Source organism: Dermacentor andersoni, chromosome 7 (genome assembly GCF_023375885.2).
Source record: "Dermacentor andersoni chromosome 7, qqDerAnde1_hic_scaffold, whole genome shotgun sequence".
Lineage (NCBI taxonomy): Eukaryota > Metazoa > Arthropoda > Arachnida > Ixodida > Ixodidae > Dermacentor > Dermacentor andersoni.
The window spans coordinates 65759483-65779584 of NC_092820.1; the positions used below are offsets into that span (position 1 = coordinate 65759483).

The 20102-nt window shown below is 44.1% G+C and overlaps 1 long non-coding RNA gene across 3 annotated transcripts in view; it reads left to right on the plus strand.

Moving 5' to 3' along the window:
* LOC129385762 (uncharacterized) overlaps positions 1 to 20102 on the plus strand; it is a 143355-nt gene that overhangs the window by 108895 nt on the left and 14358 nt on the right. For 2 of the 3 annotated variants that reach the window (XR_011895686.1, XR_011895687.1), the window contains one exon: positions 7132 to 7214. This is a non-coding gene — a long non-coding RNA (uncharacterized lncRNA). Of the gene's footprint in view, positions 1 to 7131; positions 7215 to 8726; positions 8834 to 20102 lie in introns of all 3 variants that reach the window. The other variant, XR_011895688.1, reaches the window with a different exon arrangement.

Below are 20102 nucleotides of genomic sequence, written 5' to 3' on the forward strand. Positions count from 1 at the left end.
TACAGTATCTGAGAGTCCAGTATCTAAGAGTCCCGTATCTAAGAGTCCAGTATCTAAGAGTACTGTATTTAACAGTACTGTATCTAATCCATCTAAGCATGGAAATGTATTGTAAGTTTTATTTGTTTTTCGTGTTTTATTTCGTTTCTACTCAATAGCGGTATGTCATTTTGATGATCCTCCGTAGAAGCTTTTTTCCTTGCACTCTATGACTTTTTTACAATTGGCATCTTTGTTTTGCATTTCACCCGGCATAGGGTAATGGCTCTATAAAATATCACAGGTGTAGGGTGACACAGCGCAGTTATTCCAATCTTTTTCGTTTCAATTTCTGCCATTAACAATCCACCATTTGACAAAAATTGTCGGGCCGCATCCATTTGAGTTGTCCGTCACTCGATGTCACGAACACTACGGAACGTTTGTATCAGATATGATGTGTACACATTGACGCGCACAATTAGGCCAAAAAAAGCTTATTTCACATTTTACATATTTATGCTATTAGCTCTCCATTATTGAAAAAAGAACTCATGCGGACTGCTACGCACTTTTATGTCACGAAAGCTTCCCGGTCCGCGCAAGCTCATGACGTCAGTGAAACTTACTAAGTAAACATGCATTATTATGCCCTAAAATAATATTTTTTTCGTACCTGGCCGAGACAGCTACTTCCAGAATGAATGAAAGAAAACTGCGTCGATTGCTCTTGTACTCGGTAGTGTGAGCTATGTGCGAGAATATATTTATTGTTAGATAATAAAGAAATCTTATAGCACTAAATTGTTCTGGAGCCTTTTAGGTAGGAACAATGCATTTCATCTTCTTCAGCCAACTTTCCTCGTTGAGGACTGGTTACAGGCGGCATTTTTACTCTCCGTTCCATGCCGTACCAATATTCAACCAACCATCGCCGCTCAGCAAGGAGAAATGGGGTAATCGCAGACAGCGGAACCATCTCCTTCTCTATTTTAGGCATTTTAATTGGATTATCTCGATCCCACTGAAACCCTCTCCACTGTTGTGCGCTCTCCGCCTGTCGTGAGCCAATTACTTCAACAAAATTCGCTGAGCCAATGAAAAGCTGATTGTCGGTGGTGAAGCGTTTATTATTGAATCTGTATTGCGACTCAAGCTATTGTCACCATCAAAATGAGTTATTAATGGGGCGTTCAGTACTGCGGGCTTCCTTTTTAACGCTTTCCTAAGAACTTGGTGACATCTAGCGCCGCCGCCGCGAAGCATATGCGTGCCGTCGAAAATGCATGGCTCGCCAGCACACGAGAACGCCGAGAAACTCGTCATGCGACAACCGGGTTCCTTTCTCGCGCTTCTTTCTGCACACACTGCGCCACCTAGTGGCATTGCCCAGAATTCCGCGCGAAAAAAAAAAAACTAAAGAAAGAAACTCTCATTGAGGAAACCTTGTGAGACCTAGGTTCGATTTCACTGAGCGTCACAAACAGGTAACTTTTTTTTTGTCATTGTAAGGCGGAACATTCCCAGTGGCACATACCTAGTAACCAATCATAGTGTGGCGTCAAAGACGTTTATCCAAGCGCGCTACGCACCTACCGCCACATACCCGGTGACGTAAGTTCGCTTCAAAGAGGTCAATTGAACACAGTTCAGTCCGAGTGGCAAATGCCAAGTGCTCGAAGTCGACGTCGAAAAGTATTTTCGAACAGTGGTACCTACCAATCCCGCCTGTATAGTGGCCCACAGTTTCGTGAAAATGTGTCGTTGAAGAGAGGCACTTTTGCTCACATTACCACGTACTCAGTGACGCAAGTTAGTCCGATGGCTGTTTTCAAAGGCACTTACCGCAGCACAGCAGCCCGATGCGCTACCCATTCGGCCACGGACTACTCAGTGAACTAAGTAGGCGAGGAAAACTAGTAGACAGAAACACAGATACACACACTATTGAATATTTACTTTTCTTCAAAGAGGTCGTTGAGAACACAAAACGAACTGCCCTCACGCGAGCGTGCGAACTCCCGGAGAAGACTACGAGGTAAAAAAAAAAAAACACACACACACAACGTTCCCCATGGACTGCATTCAATATAATTACTGTAAATAATATAAATACAGTTGTGTTTCGTCGGACGCTATGACTGACATATGCCAATGCTATGACCGAAGCCTGCCGGTAGTAGTCGCGCGGACACTACACGTCTGCAGGGCTAATGGGGAACCTTGAAGGGAAAGAGAGCACGGCGTAAGGACAACGGAAACCTCCGGCGCAAGCCAGGCGGGACGCACTGACTGCACCATCCGTCGTTGCCCTTCACCGTGATGAGACCCTAATCAGCGTTCATGTGAAATGTGCGAGTTCACATAATATTGAAGCACAAGATAACCGCCTCAGTGTCCTCAAAAGCAAAGAAGGGTGAACGACGCTACGCCATATTGATAAGCGTCTTATCAATGAAGTGAAAGCCGCGATAGGAAGCACTGGCACACCAAAGATTTCAACTTTGATTGAACCAATGCCGGCAAATAATGCGGACTTATACAAGCTTAACGCTCAGATAAAGCACGCTATTCCTGAGGACGAATTCGCCGCAGAGTTCGAATTTCGCCACAGAAACTGTATTGACTTATCAAGACGCCGCGCGAAACATGGTGGTGAAGCTAAAGGACGCTCGACTGCCTCGTCAAAATCAGTGTTCTACGATGCCTCATTGATAGCTGCGCGTTCAGCACTGGCACTAGCTGACAGCGCGCCGTACAAATCAATCAAGCTTCCCACTCTCCAGTTGCAGACATTCGACGAACAACTTCGTCACTGGCGTGCTTTTCGGGAGGAATTGAAGTCACCTTAGCATGAAAATGATAAGGTGAGGAAAGAAGAATGATTTCAACGTCTGCAGACTCTTCTGGGCAGTGCAGAAGCGGCTTGAATTTCTGGTCTTCACGGTACAGGCGAGCGCTCCGACGGCGCCACCGAAATTCTAAGGAGACCTTTGGGCCATAACCGTCGCATTGTGCAAGAGCATCTATGCAGTCTCTGCGCGTATTCAGCAGTTGCTTCCTCAGAAAGGTTTATGATTTTCGAAGGCTATTATACTATGCGTACTACCATATCGGAGGTCTCGAAGGACAAAACGTCAATCCCACAAGTTACGCAAATATGATGACGCATATTCTGTCCAAGGCATTCCCAGCAGACATTGCCATTGTCTATTATCGAAAAGAAGCCAGGTCAGAATCCACCGTCTGCTATCGACAGTTCAAGCTATGGACCACCGTAAGAGAACAACGACAACGACAGCCGATGAGGAGTTGCATGAATTCTTGACTCATCTTGGCGTGGAATTTGAAAGGTGAGAAACAAATGGCGTACATGAGTGGAAACGAAAGAAATGCACTAGTCTAATTGAGGAGAAAAGAAACTTGCACTCCGCCCTACCCACAGCAGCTGTCCTGCAGTCTTCCTCGAAAGTTAGAGACAAGGACTGTCTGTTTTGAGAATCTTCAATACACTGAACTCCAGTTTGTGGCAACACTAACACACCGTAAGAGAACAACGACAACGACAGCCGATGAGGAGTTGCATGAACTCTTGACTCATCTTGGCGTGGAATTTGAAAGCTGAGAAACAAATGGCGTTCATGAGTGGAAACCGTCGCATCTGTCGCTCTGTATGCTGCGACCCAAATATACCTATGGTAAATATACCCTGAAGTAAAGTCGAACAAATTGGTTGCAGAAAAGCAATGCTATCTATGCACTGTGAGAGGCCATCTCGCCGGACTGTTATCCAAATTGAATTGTGTAACATACAGACGAAGGCACGTCTCCTTGATATTCGATGGAAAGTAAAAACCTAAGAAAACCTAAGACGGAACAAAAAAGTCCCGTAACCGCAAACATTCTTCATACGAGCTATCCTTTCTACTTAGATGCTGAGGTTTCCTTGTGCCAAGTCGAGGGTCTACGAGATTGAGGATGTGCGCTCTCGTGGCGAACACGTGTACACAATGTATTTCTTCTGGATGTCTGGGCGCTGTGTCCGTCGCATCTGTCGCTCTGTATGCTGCGACCCAAATATACCTATGGTAAACGATTTCCAACAACAGTACCGCCACGGCAGCTCAAAAGGCGATTTTGTTTGAGATTCCGCGTGACAGAATTATGATTTGTGTTATATTCCAAATACACTCCGATGCTATCTTGTCTCTGGGTTGCGTGGAAGTCGTACTTTTGGAATTTTACACACATTTTACTTTGGCATATTCAATTTTTTTCAACAATCCACTTGCGCCAGGCCAAGCGAACCAAGAGTGAGGATGAATGAGGTTGGACCGGAAACGGCAGGTGGAAAAGGGCTTTGTCTTTCATTGTCCGCGTAACAGAATTGTTTTGAATATGCGTACTCCAGCCCGAAACTATAATGTATACAGCTTGTGTGTAAGTCATATTTAACGCATTTGCTGACGCAATTTACTTTTACACACTTATTTACCTTTACAAGGCACTTGCGCTTGGCGGACGGCGTAGGAGAATCAGGATGCATGCTGTAGTTCTGTACACGTGCATGCGCGCTTGACGTCTGTCGCTTGTGGCACTGGTGGTTGAATAACGTCGTTTAACATCAGTTACGGTCGTGGTACTTGTCCAACCTGCGAACCAGCTTCACCGAATTCACTATCAAAGGGTGAAATGGGTGTGCGTGTTTTCTTTATACCAGCTGTAGGACCCTAATTTTGGGCACCATAACCGCAAATAATCTAAATCGTTTGTCTTTCATGCAAATACAAGAAACACCCTAATTTTTCTCACACACAAAGAATTTTTCAGGAACTTGGTTTTCTTAGTCTGGTTTCACTGTGCAATTTCAGGTGGAGCCGCCTTCGTAGATTACGGACCAGAAAGATCTATATTTTTTTTTCACTTGGCACAATATAAAGTTAAGAGGATTTCTTTAACGATCGCAACTCTAAGCGCTTAAATGGGCAAATTTGCCGCGAAACTTATTGAATCAAATGCTTCGGTTCCGGCTTCCCAGCTTCCTAAATGAATTCGTATTTAAAGATTTGCAGTCATAGATTGCTTCGAAAATTTAATCTATCTATCTATCTATCTATCTATCTATCTATCTATCTATCTATCTATCTATCTATCTATCTATCTATCTATCTATCTATCTATCTATCTATCTATCTATCTATCTATCTATCTATCTATCTATCTATCTATCTATCTATCTATCTATGGCAAATTTTTCGAGAAACTTAATGAATCAAATGCTTCGGTTCCGGCTTCCCAGCCTCCTAAACGAATTCGTGTTTTAAGGAGATTAGCAGTCATAGCGTGCTTCAGTAATTTAATCTACCTATCTACTATCTATCTATCTATCTATGGCAAATTTGCCGAGAAACTTAATGAATCAAATGCTTCGGTTCCGGCTTCCCAGCCTCCTAAATGAATTCGTATTTTAAGGAGATTAGCAGTCATAGCGTGCTACGGTAATCTATCTATCTATCTATCTATCTATCTATCTATCTATCTATCTATCTATCTATCTATCTATCTATCTATCTATCTATCTATCTATCTATCTATCTATCTATCTATCTATCTATCTATCTATCGAGCCATTATCGCTGACAAAACGGTCCAAGTTGTCTTTCAGCTCGGGCTACGAGGTGTGTGCTCTCGGTACTAATGCTAGCCGTGTCTTTCCAGCACCATCCTTACAGCTTCGTCATGTCATTCTTATCGTCCCATGATCGTCATTCCTTCTATGCGCACCTAGTGGCCCAAGTTGTGTAGATTGTGCAATTAGGTATGCGGTCGTGGTGGTGACATCGTTGTGGTCACAGAGCTGTCGTCATTCAAACTTTGTGACATGATGGTAGTGATTCTATCGACTACGCGCTATTGTCGTCGCATTGTCATCATGCATTACTTATGCTGTCGCCGTGATGCCTTCGTTGTCGCTGCATTAGCATCCCTTCAGTTTCGCCATCAGACTCTCGTCATCCCGTCCTGGTCATGCCATCGTTGTGGTCACTTCCCATCACGCCAAAGGCATCCTGCTACCGTTGTCACGGCATCGTCATCATTGCACTTTTGTCATAGGTTTGCGTCATGTATTGGCTCCTTTGCTGAAAAATCATCATTCAGATTCCATCATGGTCGTTTCATGCGTGTCATTCTAACTTAGTAAGCAGACTGTGGTTAAGCTGTCGTCTTCCCGCCATCGTCATATTACTGTCATCCCACTGTAGTCCTCATACCGCCTTCATCGTACCAACTGCGTCATTATTTGTTCGTCGTTCTATTGTAATCATGTTGCCTTCATTCAAACGAGATTATGCCGCCCTTGCCATGCTATCCTCTTTAACTCTTTTTTAGAATCGCTGTTCTGCATCTGTTTGATTACCACAAACATATTTCCAGCCTCGTCATCCGGTTGTCATCGCTGTCATTGTTAGAGATTGCCGTGACTCAATCCGGCATCGTCTTGCTATTGTTGTAATGCCGTAGTTGTTATAGCACATTCGCCATTGCATCGACTTCATTGCGTCTTCAATTGTATATTTTAACTAAACTTTCTGTAATTCATGCCATCGTCGTCATTGCGTGCTGGTGAAGCCATATCTCTTGTGCTTGTGCTCATCGTCCGGCTGCCATGGTTATAGCATCGTTCGAGCTTCTTGATGTCTCTACCGTCCTCCGGTTGTAGTTTCACCGTCGTAGTGATTTCTGAAGTGTCATATAATGGTCTTTGTGCTGTCGGCGCCACGGCATTTCTATTTTGTTCTATCCTCATTGCGTCGTTGTATACTGTCGTTACGGACCCATAGTCATGGGCGACCCTGGCAGACCAGTTCTATAGAAATGTGCGATTATTGCGGTACCACTGCATACCGCGTATACGCAAATTGAACAAAATCTCAATGTGAACACTACGGATCTGAAATAAACTGTACTTGAAAAAATATTGCTTGAAGCTGCATTGCATAAATGCGTATGACATTACTGTTGACCGTCACTGCGAGAAAGGTTCTGGACATTTATTTTACCGAAGGTTGCAATCTGCACTCACAAAAAAAATGTTCTGTTGTAGACAAATTGACTTTCCATACGTTGCTGTATCATGATTGTATCTTTCAGGCACAGCACTAAGTATTATGCACTATTGATAGAAGCGGCAAGACCAGGGGCAAGTCCAGTAATGCGAATCAGCACGGAGAGAGGTAAGCTGCATTTTTTATGCTGAAACATTCACTCATAAAGAGCATAAATATACGAAGGATATTTACGAAGGATATACGGCATGCTCAAATTTTCCAGTTCTTGAATTTCGATGATCAATTATTGGCACCTTTGTATTAGTGGACGCCAAAAAAAAAATGCTGGCGATAAAGTCACAAATTGTCCGCTTTGACATATAAGTGGTAGTGTGAAAGTTTCTTTCGGTATCACCGGGATAGGCAACGGTTGACAATTTGCCGACCATTGACAAGATGTCCTAAATGAAAAATCTATGTTAACGACATTTTGCTGGTAGCACCAATCTCGCTTATATTTCTTCCTCAGGGAAACGCAATAGATGGTGTCCCTCCTAACATTAACAAAACTCTTAAAGAACTGCTACATTATACGCGTAGAGAACCTGCACCTTTAGTCATCAGTCCTTCTTTGTCATCAAGATAATATTGTGTGCTAATTATGTAGGTAGAAAAAAAAACCTTTTTCAAGGAGGTACAAAACGCACTTTACCTAAAACACTAGCCAGCCACTTCAATGAACCTGGTCATGCATTCGACAAAGCACGGCTCTGTACACTAGAAACAAATTTCGGTTCAGCTCGCTAGAGGAGGAATAAGGAATCATACATCATGCAGAAGTTTAAATGCCTACACCCGACGGGAGTTGTACTGGTACGTGGCAACGTAGAATCGCTAAAATTCTTAACTTAAACCTCAAATTCTCATATCATAAACCAAGGCACAATAAACATAACGCCACCAGCTAACCTTAATTGTAACCGCATCTGTAGCTGCATATTCAAACTTACCGTGCCTCTCCCCTACCACCCCATTTATTATACTCTTCTACGTTATTACGCATATATATACTGTAGGATTGTTTTCACCATATACAACTGCGCCATCCTGCTTTTACTCATGCCACCTTCCCATTTGTTATTGCGATCGTAGCCGCCCGCCCCCGTTTTCGTCTTCCTTCATATTTTTAAACGCCCTCACGAACACATTCCAAAGTCCAAGACGCCAGAATACTTCTTTCGGCGCGTCGGCCACACAGGGTGTCGCTACTTCTGTATACCACCGTGACGACGCCTACGTTGACCTTCTGAGGCGAATGTCCCTTGAAAGACCAAGCCGCTGCCCTCCAGCTACCCCATGCAAAGCACACTAGACTCCTTGTCAACATCTCATCTCCATCAAAATTACCCGTGGCGTTGCTGCTACACTACTCAAGTCATTCTTTCAACTGATGTCTTTTTGGGTCTTTTTTGTTACTCGCACATAGACCCGTTCACCGGCGTTTTTAAAGCCAAGCCATAAACGCATGCCCCCAACGACACCACTGAAGGCTCCCTGGTGACTCGCTCCCCCAACACCCTCCTATGCCCTTCTTTTTCTTTCTTTTTTCTCCCCACCTTCCCACTCTACCGCTCTCATTCCCTCGTCTTAAGAAGCACACTTACAGACCTCAGGCGACAGCGCTCATTTTCTTTGCAGTCTCTCCCTCTACAGCCAGCACCCAAAGACGACAACTGCACGTGATGCCACTCTGCTAATTCGTAAAAACTAACATGCCGACGATGACGAGGCCGCCTTTGACGAAGGTAGGTCGTCCTATCAAAACGTCGGCCAGCTCTTCTGAGGCACCTTATCCCAGTTTAAACCCTCTATACAACAGTGCGCTTCCCCATCTGTCTGCCCCATTCTTGGTTTTCAATTTCCATACCAGCTGACGATGATATAACAGGGTGAGTGCCCCTTGTTATCCTTTGCCCATTTAGCAGTCGTTAAAGACAGCCACTATAGATACCTGAAGTAACACTTCCCACCAGGCTCACACGCGCCGTACGTACAATACTTGCATAGGTATTTACTTGCATAGGTATTATGTATGCAAATACTTGCATACATATTCTCCCACTGGATTGGTAGACACGACACTTCATTATGAATGTAGAAAGAGACAACCTCAACACAGACAGTGCCACGGAAACGATCGAGTCTATGAGCGACGTAATACAAACAATGCAAGCCGCTCGCCCAAACGCACACATCACCGTAACTGTTGCTCCCCGCCTACAAAAGAAACAACACCCACAGTCCACCAAACACACTCCTGAAGCAGAATGAGGAGACCAACAAACTCAACTTGTTAGTGTTCAACTTAGAGTATTTCAACAAGAACGTTGACGTAATGCACCATGCAGAGATACACGAACCACCGTACGTAACCTAGCATGGCAATGCTTCCACCTAAACCTCACAGGCATACAGCTTTTACAGAAAAACACTCGTTAAATTTACCTCGGAGACAATCCCCATTGTCTCTACCGACCGTGCAACCCCGAACAACACAACTGTGACAGTCGGCTCGGAAAATTCGGAACACCGACAGCGGAATATATGACAGCGGAAGCCACGGGACACTATCAATATCAATGAATAATATCAACGGCGGTGCAAACAGACACAACTGTAAAAGACAATAGAAAATCCACTACCGAAATGTTCTCACAGACACCCACACGCCCGCCTGCGAATGCAGAGTCCAACAGAAGCCGAGCTGTAATCACACGAGCCATGCGGGAAGAAACCTGGCAAAGAGAACACACCCCACGCAGATCTACCAGCAAAAAGGCAAATGAATGACAGCCATCGCAAGTTATTAACTGTTCCCTGCCACGAAGCACCGAATTCCTACAGGCCAGAAAATTTACCAAAAAACGTGTGAGCTACACCTCCCATCTGACAATGTACACAGTTTTGAAAACAACATGACCCTAAAGGACTAACACTGAAGGCTCTTCCGCCTGTAGGAGCACTCCTACCACATCATCGTGCAAACTGGCAAACAACCCGAAATAGTGCCTCACTGTCACTTTTGAATATCATTAGAGAACACTACGAAGGATAACTGGAAAGTTCAAGCCACAGACTTCAGAACAGAGTTCTGACACCGGACGAAAAAAGTTATAAATTTACTAAGAAAAGCAGCCTAGAAATATGGTTCAAAAACAAAGTAAAAAGCAAACATTCATCGAAAAGGATACTTCCATGCACACAGGTAGAAATATCAGCCGTGGCGGAAGCCACCACAAAATTAAACCAGTGTATTGTTGTAGACCTTCCAAAAACATAAAGTAAAGAAGAAATAGATGTGCTCAGTAAGGGCCTAACCTTTCGTCCCACGAACAGCGCAATAAATGAATACGGGCTTCACAAGGACCTTTCACGATTTTTCCGGCGATTACGTATGAAAAAAATTTTTGCAGAGAACAACACACCGGACACCGGGACGACAACACTCAGAGCCCAATCCACTTGGACTGCTGAACAATAGAGCTTCACCTATATTCTTGAGCGTCCAGTAAAGACACTATAAGCCAATCGAAGACGTCTAAGCGACCTAAAAACATACCTGCGTCAGAGAGTAGTATAATTTCAAATATTTGTTGCCGGAGTGACATTGTTCTTAAGGGGTCAAATAAGGGTGGAAGTATAGTTACTTGGCTAGCAGAAAAGTCGGCTTAGAATAGCTAGCAGAATAGCCGGCTTAGAGACTGATATGGAACCCAGAACAATACCGTAAGCTAGATAACGATCCGACGTCATCCTGCAGACCGACAATTACCAACAGGCAGAAATCAGTTTTGGCTAATTAATTCATAACGTCGTCACAACATACAACTTCCTTAAAGCAAGGAAGCAAACTGCCGGCGATCCTCCTTTTAGGGAATTTATAAAATTCCGTCCACTGAACCATACAACGCTAATATCCCAGGGTGCCCGATAGTATCAAACAACAACCCAACAGAAACCATGTACATATTCCTGAACCACTTCCTTGGTGACTTTCCCAAAACACTTGCGTCATTTATACAAGATAGGCACACCTACTGAGAATTATGGAGGACATTAATACTAAAGGTACACTACCCCAAAACATAATTCTTCCAACACTCGACGTCACGGTCCCTTACACCCACATTCTAATCCCCGATGGTTTATCTTCAATAATGTAAACGCTGTCTAAGCACTACGCAGAACAGTGTGTTGAATTACTTCTAAAACATAAACAATTAAAATTTCAGGAGAGTTACTGCAGAGAAATACATGGGACAAGTATGGGTACGCCTTTTGCACCAACCTAGACGAACATATTTACGGCTATTCTAGAAACAGATTTCCTATCGCGCTGGGCAGACAAGCCCCACACATACCTATGGTACATAGACGACATATTCAATCTATGGGGACATGGTCAAGATAGTCTAGATAAATGTGTAGCATTTCTAAGTTCTTTTCTCCCAACAATAATATTTACATCAGAATATTCAACGGAGTGAAGAAATTTTCGGGGCTCACCAATATGTATTGGGAATAGGACAGTAAAGTCAACGCTGTATAGGGAGGGAGAGAGAGAGAGATAACTTTATTTACAGAAAGGCAGAGAGGTCGGTCAAAGCTATAACTTGCTCTGGCCTGCTACTCAACACTGGGGAAAAAGGACGGGGAGGAAAAGGGCTGATGAATGATAATGATATAAGGAAGAGATGTGTATATACAAATTCACAGAGTTGTGGCATCTCTTAAAGCCGTGCGTCCAGCCCAGTGGCTTGGAGAAAAGCTATAGCGGCTCTTGTTACCAGGGCTGCGCTGTTTGCATTAGGACAAGGAACTAAAAGAACTTCGTCAGATAGCTGTCTCTCATGGATCTTTCCAATGGAAGAGACAGGTTGGTGTCGTTCTTGCGCGTACGCGGGACACACACCATGTTCAAGTGTTTCTGGCAGCTCACAGCATTCACAGTTTGGGCTAGTATCACTGGCACCTATCATATGTCTATAACGGTTGGTGAATGCGAAACCGGTGTACCATGGTCGTGTGGCTTCTTTTGAGCTTGTGAGGTATAGGGAATTTCATTTCTTGGTCCCATTTGTGTAATCGCTTGTGTCGTCGATCTGGTTGGGTCCAGTGTTCCAACGTAGAGTTGCGGTTTACGCTATGAAGCAGGGCGTCTGTGTCTGTTCGTGAGAACGGAATCTGCACTTCACAAGCATTATCTAAAGCAGTTTTCGCTTCAGCGTCTGCCTGTTTGTTCCCGATCAGGCCACAATGTGAGGGTATCCACTGAAATGTGACATTGCGACCATTGCTACTTGCGTGGTCTAGGCGCTCTGTAATTTCTATAGCCATGGAATATACGGGGCCCGTCTGAGGCCACAGCCAATCGTTTGAAGAGCTGGCTTGCAATCGCAGAATATCGTCCATGCGTGAGGAGGCTCCTCGGAGAGAAACCAAAGTGCCTCCCGGATAGCAACAAGTTCTGCGGCAGTTGATGTTGAGCTATGGTCTAGTTTAAACCGCCGAGCGATGATCATATGTGGAATGACGAAGGCCGCAGTGGAGGCATACGGTGTGACAGATCCATCCATATACACGTGTACAGTATCTCTGTTCTTTGCAGAAATGTGAAACAGGGTGAGTTGCCTGAGACCAATAGCTGCGACGGATGACATTTTAGTAATTCCAGGGATCTGCAATGTAACGACAGGTTTAGGCAGAACCCACAGGGGTATTCTCGGAATACAGGCGGGAGAAAATCTTGACGGCAAAACAATCTGATGGCGCGATATAGTCCTTGAAAAGCAGGAACCTGGGTGCGTGGCAGGGAGCGATGACAGAGGATGGTGCCTGTGTCGGGTCAACACGCGAAGGTACATTCGAAGAGGCTCCCAGAGCAAGTATACCCCACTTGGACAAGCACGAGCTTCCGCTATTGTTCGATTGGTTGACGTGCATCGTAGGAGGCCTAAGCATGTGCGCAATGCTTGAGCTTGAATGCTCTCCAGCGCGCGCACACAGCTAAGTCCCATGCGTGAAAGCGCCGGAATGCTGTACCGTATATACCGTACGAATAGTGCTTGGTATAATTAGAGTAATGACGACTCCGAGGGGCCCCATCTTGTTCCGGCAACGACGCGAAGGACGTGAACAAAACTCTTCAGCTTTGGCTTCAGTGCGGCGACGTGTCTTGACCAAAATAATCCCCGGTCTATGACTAAGCCAAGGAATCTGTGGTGTGTAACCGTAGGTATTGCTACTCCGTTAACGATTATCGGGTACCTGGTAATTTGATTTCGCGTGAATGTAATCACGGAACAATTTTCTATTGAGAGTTGGAGGCCTTGACGCCGCAGATACTTAGCTGTGATTGTCACTGCACGTTGAAGCCTAGCAGGAATTTGTGGACGGGTGGCTCCAGATGTCCGTATGCATAAGTCGTCCGCATATGCGCTAAACTTCACCGTGCTAGGAAGATTGGATGCGAGGCCAATCAATGCAACATTGAAAAGAGTTGGACTGAGAACTCGCCCTTGTGGAATATCTCGATGTATATGGTACTGTCCGGTGTCGCCATCACTTGTCGATATATACACCGTGCGGTCATTGAGGTAGCTAACACTCCATGCATAAAGTCGGCCACCGACGTCTAAATCTTCGAGTGCATCAAGGATCGCATAATGGAACACATTGCCCTATGCACCCTTAATATCCAGAAAAACAGCTCCAACTAACCGACGGCGACTTCTTCCCTGTTCAACAGTGGAGACCAAGTCGATAACACCGTCAATGGAAGAACGGCCTCTTCTAATTCCGTGCATAAAATCAGGAAAGTAATTATTTCTCTCTAGAAACCATTCCAGCCTTGACAAGACCATTCTTTCCATTACTTTGCCGACGCAACTGGCTAATGCGATCGGTCTGTAGGAGGAAAGCTCGTTAGGGCACTTCCCCGGTTTAAGCTGTTCTACAACGCGACTGCATTTCCAACAATCTGGAACATTTCCTGTCATCCACGTCGTATTATAATGACATAGAAGGAGACATCATGACTCGGTACCAAGATGGCAGAGTGCAGCGTATGTGATTCGGTCTAGTCCTGGTGCCGATGAGCGTCGAGAAACCGAAATCGCAGCGTCAAGCTCTTGCATCGTAAACGGTACTTCGAGGCGCACATCAGGTGACGGGGGCGCGATGGTGACAAGGGATGAAGTCACTTCATTAGATGCGTCCACAATGAGTTTACAGTAGTCCTCTGCTACCTCCAATTCGGTCCAGCCTTGATGCAGAGCCACCGCGCGGAATGGGTGTCCCTGTTGTGGAGTTCCTGAAGACTTCATATCACCCGCCAGATCTTTGATTGAGGCTGTCTTGGATCTAGGGATCCACAGAATGCCCCCCAACGCTGTCTGTCAAGCTTCTCCGGATGTCGAAGAACATGTAGTTGATCTCGGCGACTGTTCGAAAGATCTGACAGTGACTTTGGTCTTCTGTATCGCCGTTCCGCGCGGCGACGAACTGCACGAAAGCCTCATATTGTATGTCGACTGATGATCTGTGCCTCGGTATGCTGACTTCTCTTGTTTTGACTGTTTTGAGTGTAGAGGCAATGATGCCCGCTATTTCGGATGGAGATGTCATACTCTGACAGGCTGTGCCGACAGAAGTCTTAAATGAAATCCAGTCTGTTTGACGAATGCAACGTGAGGCTCAACGGCAACACCAGTCAAAGCGAACGTAAGTGGGGAGGTGGTAAAGCTGTATTATTTACACCTCGTAACAAGATTGTTTCTACTCCACAGATCTGCTTAAAAATGGATTCGCCGTCCATTGAAATAGTTCCCGTGGTCAAAAGTGTGGGTGTTTTCTTTAACAAAAATGTATCGTGGGATGATCACATTGAAATGGTCAGGGGCAAGGTGTCAAAGGTTGTTGGCATTGTGTCCCGACTGCGATATTTCCTACCGAAGCGTGTTAAGCAAATGCTGTACAATGCACTGTTTTCTTCAGTCGTTAATTACTGTATCCTGGCCTGGGGCACTACGTCATTTACCAATATCAGACGGTTGTACATCCTTCAGAAGAGAATCGTTCGAAATATTGTTAATGCTTCGAGATTTGAACATACCGCACCGATCCATAGGCAGGACATGAGCGGAGGAACGGGCAGAGAGAAGCAGATCAGTAGCGCAGAGGGAGTGCGAATGCTTGCCGGCCCATTCAAACGTTCAATGCTCACAGAGAGCAGGCGATGGGGCAAATGTGTATCACGTGACCAGAATATTTACGTTCCTGTGGGGATTGTCACACAGCCTTCGATTCTCAGCCGCCATTACTCCTACACACTGAAACAAAACGACGGGAACACAACGTAACTAAACTGATATGGCTAAAGTGTCTTCTTTCTCATTCCGCTTTACCGTCGACTACTGTGGATGCTGCTAAAATGATCCTGTTCTGCTATCGCATTGCAGCGTTCCTGCTCCTGTTCCCCATTTTAATACAGCTAACCTTGAATGGGAACCTTGGAGATGCTTTGAGTGTTGCTGTTCAGCCAAGGGAACGCGCTACAACTATACACTGGCGCGCCAAAGGTGATAACAAGCCATCGAAGCCATGTAGTGATTACGCATTGGCGTCACTGCGCTGCCTGTAAAGTGTGGCACTGGTGAAATTACATCGCGGTCCAATTGCCTAAGAGCACTTAGCCAAACAAGAAAGGTCGCACTGTTCAGGGAGTTTGTCAGGGTTTCTGTTCGCGCAATATTTTGTTTAAATTCCGAGGAAGAACATAGTCAAGAAAATCAGACCTGGTGTTAGCAGTTTTGCTGGCTGAATAGTATGACACGTATATTTCATGTGCGTTACAGGCAAACATATAGAATACATATGCATATATATGTACGCTACACATTGTGTGTCGCTGCCTACACCGAACATTTGTTTGAAGCGTCCATACAATTATTATCGCAAATAATCAGAATTACGGTATACCGAGGGACCTACAAATTGAGTTCATACCAGAAAGACGCGTACAGGAATGTATTTTTGCCCTAAGTACGCACGAGGTCCGACAGCTTAGAATATAAACAGTACATGTAGCATTTCTACATAATAAGGCAGCTTGCGACAACCTAGATGGGAGAGCGTTATGTGGCATTCCTAAGCACGAGCGTATAGATGACGATTTCGTGGAGCTGCTGAGTGAGAGATATAGGTACAGCCATGTAGAATGCGTACGGGAAGGCAGGAAATGCTGGTCAGATTCACCAAGGAGTGAAGCAAGGATTCCCTCTGTCTGCACTGTTGCTCACTGTTTTTGTTAAGCGAATATAAGGACGGCTGAAAAATAGTGAATTCGGTATATTTTTGTTGTATCCATCATCATGAAACGGGGAAGAACTGTGTAGAGGCTGATAAGGGCGGATGACACAGTGCTACTTTCGCGCCGTGCAAGATATTTAGAGATACCTGTAAATGTGTGCGACAATTCAGCGACAGATATAGGCCTTAAGCTTAGGGCAGAGAAATCGGGAATTATATTTGATTAATAGGCACGTAATTAGGTGGCATCAATTTAGAAGCAAGTCATATCCACAGTGATGGAATTTAAATAATTGGCTGAATACATAAAAAAAATAAAAATCCTGCTCAAGAATCCACGGAGATAATCTACGAATGAAGGGGAAGTGGCAAGCAATGGCAACAACACATGGAACACATTAGGGCTGCATTAAAGATGAGCTGGTGTGAAGAATATCTAATGAAGCAATGGTAGCAGCTAAAACCCTGGAAATACCATTATGTGCTTAAAATTCTACATCTTGTCGTTCGTCATTGTCAGTTAACGAATGATCAGTAGGCAAGCTGGCAGTGGAGGTCCCCGGCAGAAGAAACAAACGAAGCATTGCAAGATGGAATCAGTTGAGCCGCCTAGAAAGCCAGAGAAGCGCCGAGAAGAGTTAGTTTTGAAGAAGGCCTCAGGAATGTAAATGATCATATGTGATTGGCTAAGGTAGATGAATATATGTACTTCCAAAATGTAGAAACACAATGGAGGAAGGTGTAAAGAAAGCTGGCTACGATGAACAGGGTAATTTGAAACTTAAGTAGAAAAGAAGGAGTCAAATAGCGGGAGACCTAGAGAGAGTAAATTGGATGAAAATGGTGGAACTAAAGAGTCCATGGAGATGTACATGAACAGAAAAGAATTATAAAGAAAATCTATACAGTAACCCAATGGACAGTGCCTTGCCAGTCTAGGCGAGACCAGCTTGCCTAAGAACAAAAATATACCGGACAAAACATTCGCAACGGTACGCGGTATGTGTGCTGTAGCAAAATCAAAAGACAACTCAGCACATGGTTTAGGGTAAGTTGTCACACAGGTGTTCTAATAGCGAGACACGTTTTTAAACGTCCACACTATCGCAGGGTTAGGGTTTAAAGCGAATGAAAGCAATAACTTTTTAAAGAGTGTTTTAGGCACAAAAAGTAAGACACTGACAACATAATAAAAGACGAGATCAGGCGCGCACCCATTGTCCATGTCTTTTATTATATTGTCCGTGTCTTAATTTTTTGCCTAAGGCCATTTCTAAACAGCCATGTACTAACTAGCCCAATAGCACACGTTGCTAAGCATTAACTCGTCAGCTTTCGAGTGAAGCAAGCCACGGCTAGTGTATTGGTGAAAAAAAAAGCAGAGCAGTCATTTGAAGGATCGGTTCCTTTACAGGTACAGACAACAGCACAAGGTAGATATAGTTGTATCAGGAAGCGAGAACAGATTACGCCGATGTAGGCGAAGGGCTATAGTGACAAGCATGTAAAGCACCTGATCAGCTCAAGTAGGCCAGATGGCTATTTTTTACCTCCCCTGTTCAAAGTGCATATCAATGCTTTATAATCATCGGAATATTAATCACTGGGATGGAGGCTCTCGAACATCTGCGCCATCTTTTCTAGCTCACTGTTTGGCAGGCGCCGTTATGCGCAGTGTTATGATCTGCAGCAATATGTTGTTCTGGGACGCTCTAACGTAAAGCTATACCAACCTCTTCTATTCCAATTCTGCAAGCAACCCTTCACGATTGGTCAAAAACATTTTTGGACCACGCCCAGTTCGCCTGTCCGTCACCCGAAGCCATGAAAACGGTGATAGCTCCCCATCTTATATGACGTGTACACATTGATTATGCATGATTGTACCGAACAAAAGAAAAATACTTATTTCTGATTCAAGGCCTTTTCGCCATTAGCCCTGGGCTAATGGCCAGAAGTTTTCGGGCTGCACCCACTTCATCTACCCGTCATGCGACGTCACAGAGCCGCGAAAACTCACCTTATCAAAGTGAAGTGTGCGTGTTACAGATGTACTGTAAGTAAGTGCTTTATTTCCCATATACAACAAACATTTGAATATGGACAGGTCTTGAGGAAAAAAGCTGCGTGAGCAGCTTGACTAAGTCCTAAAACCCATTTTATGGCAGCAGCAGGGGGAACAACAGTGCATGTCGAAGTGATAACAATGAAGCAGAATAAGACGAATAAAATAACGCAAAAGAAACAAACAGAAGAATTGATAAACCAAAGCAAGTTACTTAGCTTGCATATTAAGAAATCAGCATTATGGAGAAAAAAAATACGACACTCAGATCAGTCACTCAGTTCAGTCATGCATACTAACAGCAGATGATGTTGCAAAAGTAATATTGTGATCAACAAGTGCACAGTATTAAGCACAAAATCAGCTCTAGCAGCAATAATAATTATACAGACTAGTTCACGAAGAGTCTAAAACATTGATATCATCTGCGATCAGTGTGTTAAGCAGGAGAGGCAGCGTATAAGCAATCATTTGCTTTCCATAATTAGTGCGCGGGTGCATTACGTAACAATATTCTGGAGATCGTGTTTGATAATGGCGTATGTTCTGTTTAAGGTTAGCTATGGAATGGATACAACAATTATTCGATTTACACTCTCTAAGTATGCACGGACTAACCTGTAAGTGTATAAATTATGCGCTTTGTGTATTTTCAGTTCTTGGAAAAGAGGTTCACTTGGGGCGTCCCATGGCACATCACATATCACACGGATATATTTTTTTCTGAATTATGAATAATCTACCTATATTTTTGACAGATGTGGTACCCCAGACAAGGCAGCAATAATTCAGATGACTGATGAAAAGGAAGTTATATATTAGCATTTTCACATGGCGTGGAAGGTACCTAAGGTAGAAAACCAGTCCAACGGTCTGTGAAAGTTTAGTGACAAGTGATATGTGGCTATTCCACAACATATCGTGGTAGAAAATAATCCCTAGGCTCTTAACTGTGCTCACTAGTTCAATTTTCTCCGAATTAAGTGTGCTGTCAGCAGGCAACGTAGCGTTCTTGTTCTTGGCTTGGAATTATATGGCTTTTGTTTTAGTAGTGTTAATTAAGAGACCATTTTTAACGGACCACACATGTAGTTTATCTAGTACTGCATTAGCAGTCCTTAACAAGTTTGAGGCATGATGAGACGAAAACTGTAGGGTAGTGTCATCAGCATAGATGATGTATTTCGTGCCATTGTCAATACTGACAATATCATTAACGTAGATATTGAAAAGGAGAGGGCCAAGTAGGCTCCCTTGCGGCACTCCAATCCATGTGTTCCTTAACTGAGGGGAGAGGTTATTTACGTGTGTAAACTGAACTCTGGATTTTAGATATGGTCTAATTATGTCAAGGGCGACGCCGCGAATTCCATAGGTAAACAATTTATTGAGTAGAAGTTGATGAATAATGCCGTCGAAAGCTTTCGTAAAATCTATTAACACTGCAAGTGTGAGCAACCGCTCTTCGATGTTTTTGAGAATAAATTCTTTTTGATCCAACAAGGCAAGTTGTTTTGAACGGTTTTATGGAAGGCGTACTGACAGTTAAGAGGTTTTTATTTTCCAGAAATGTAGAAAGACGTTTAAATATAAGCTTTTCCAGGCCTGTTGAGAAGACTGGCAAAATGGATATGGGCCTG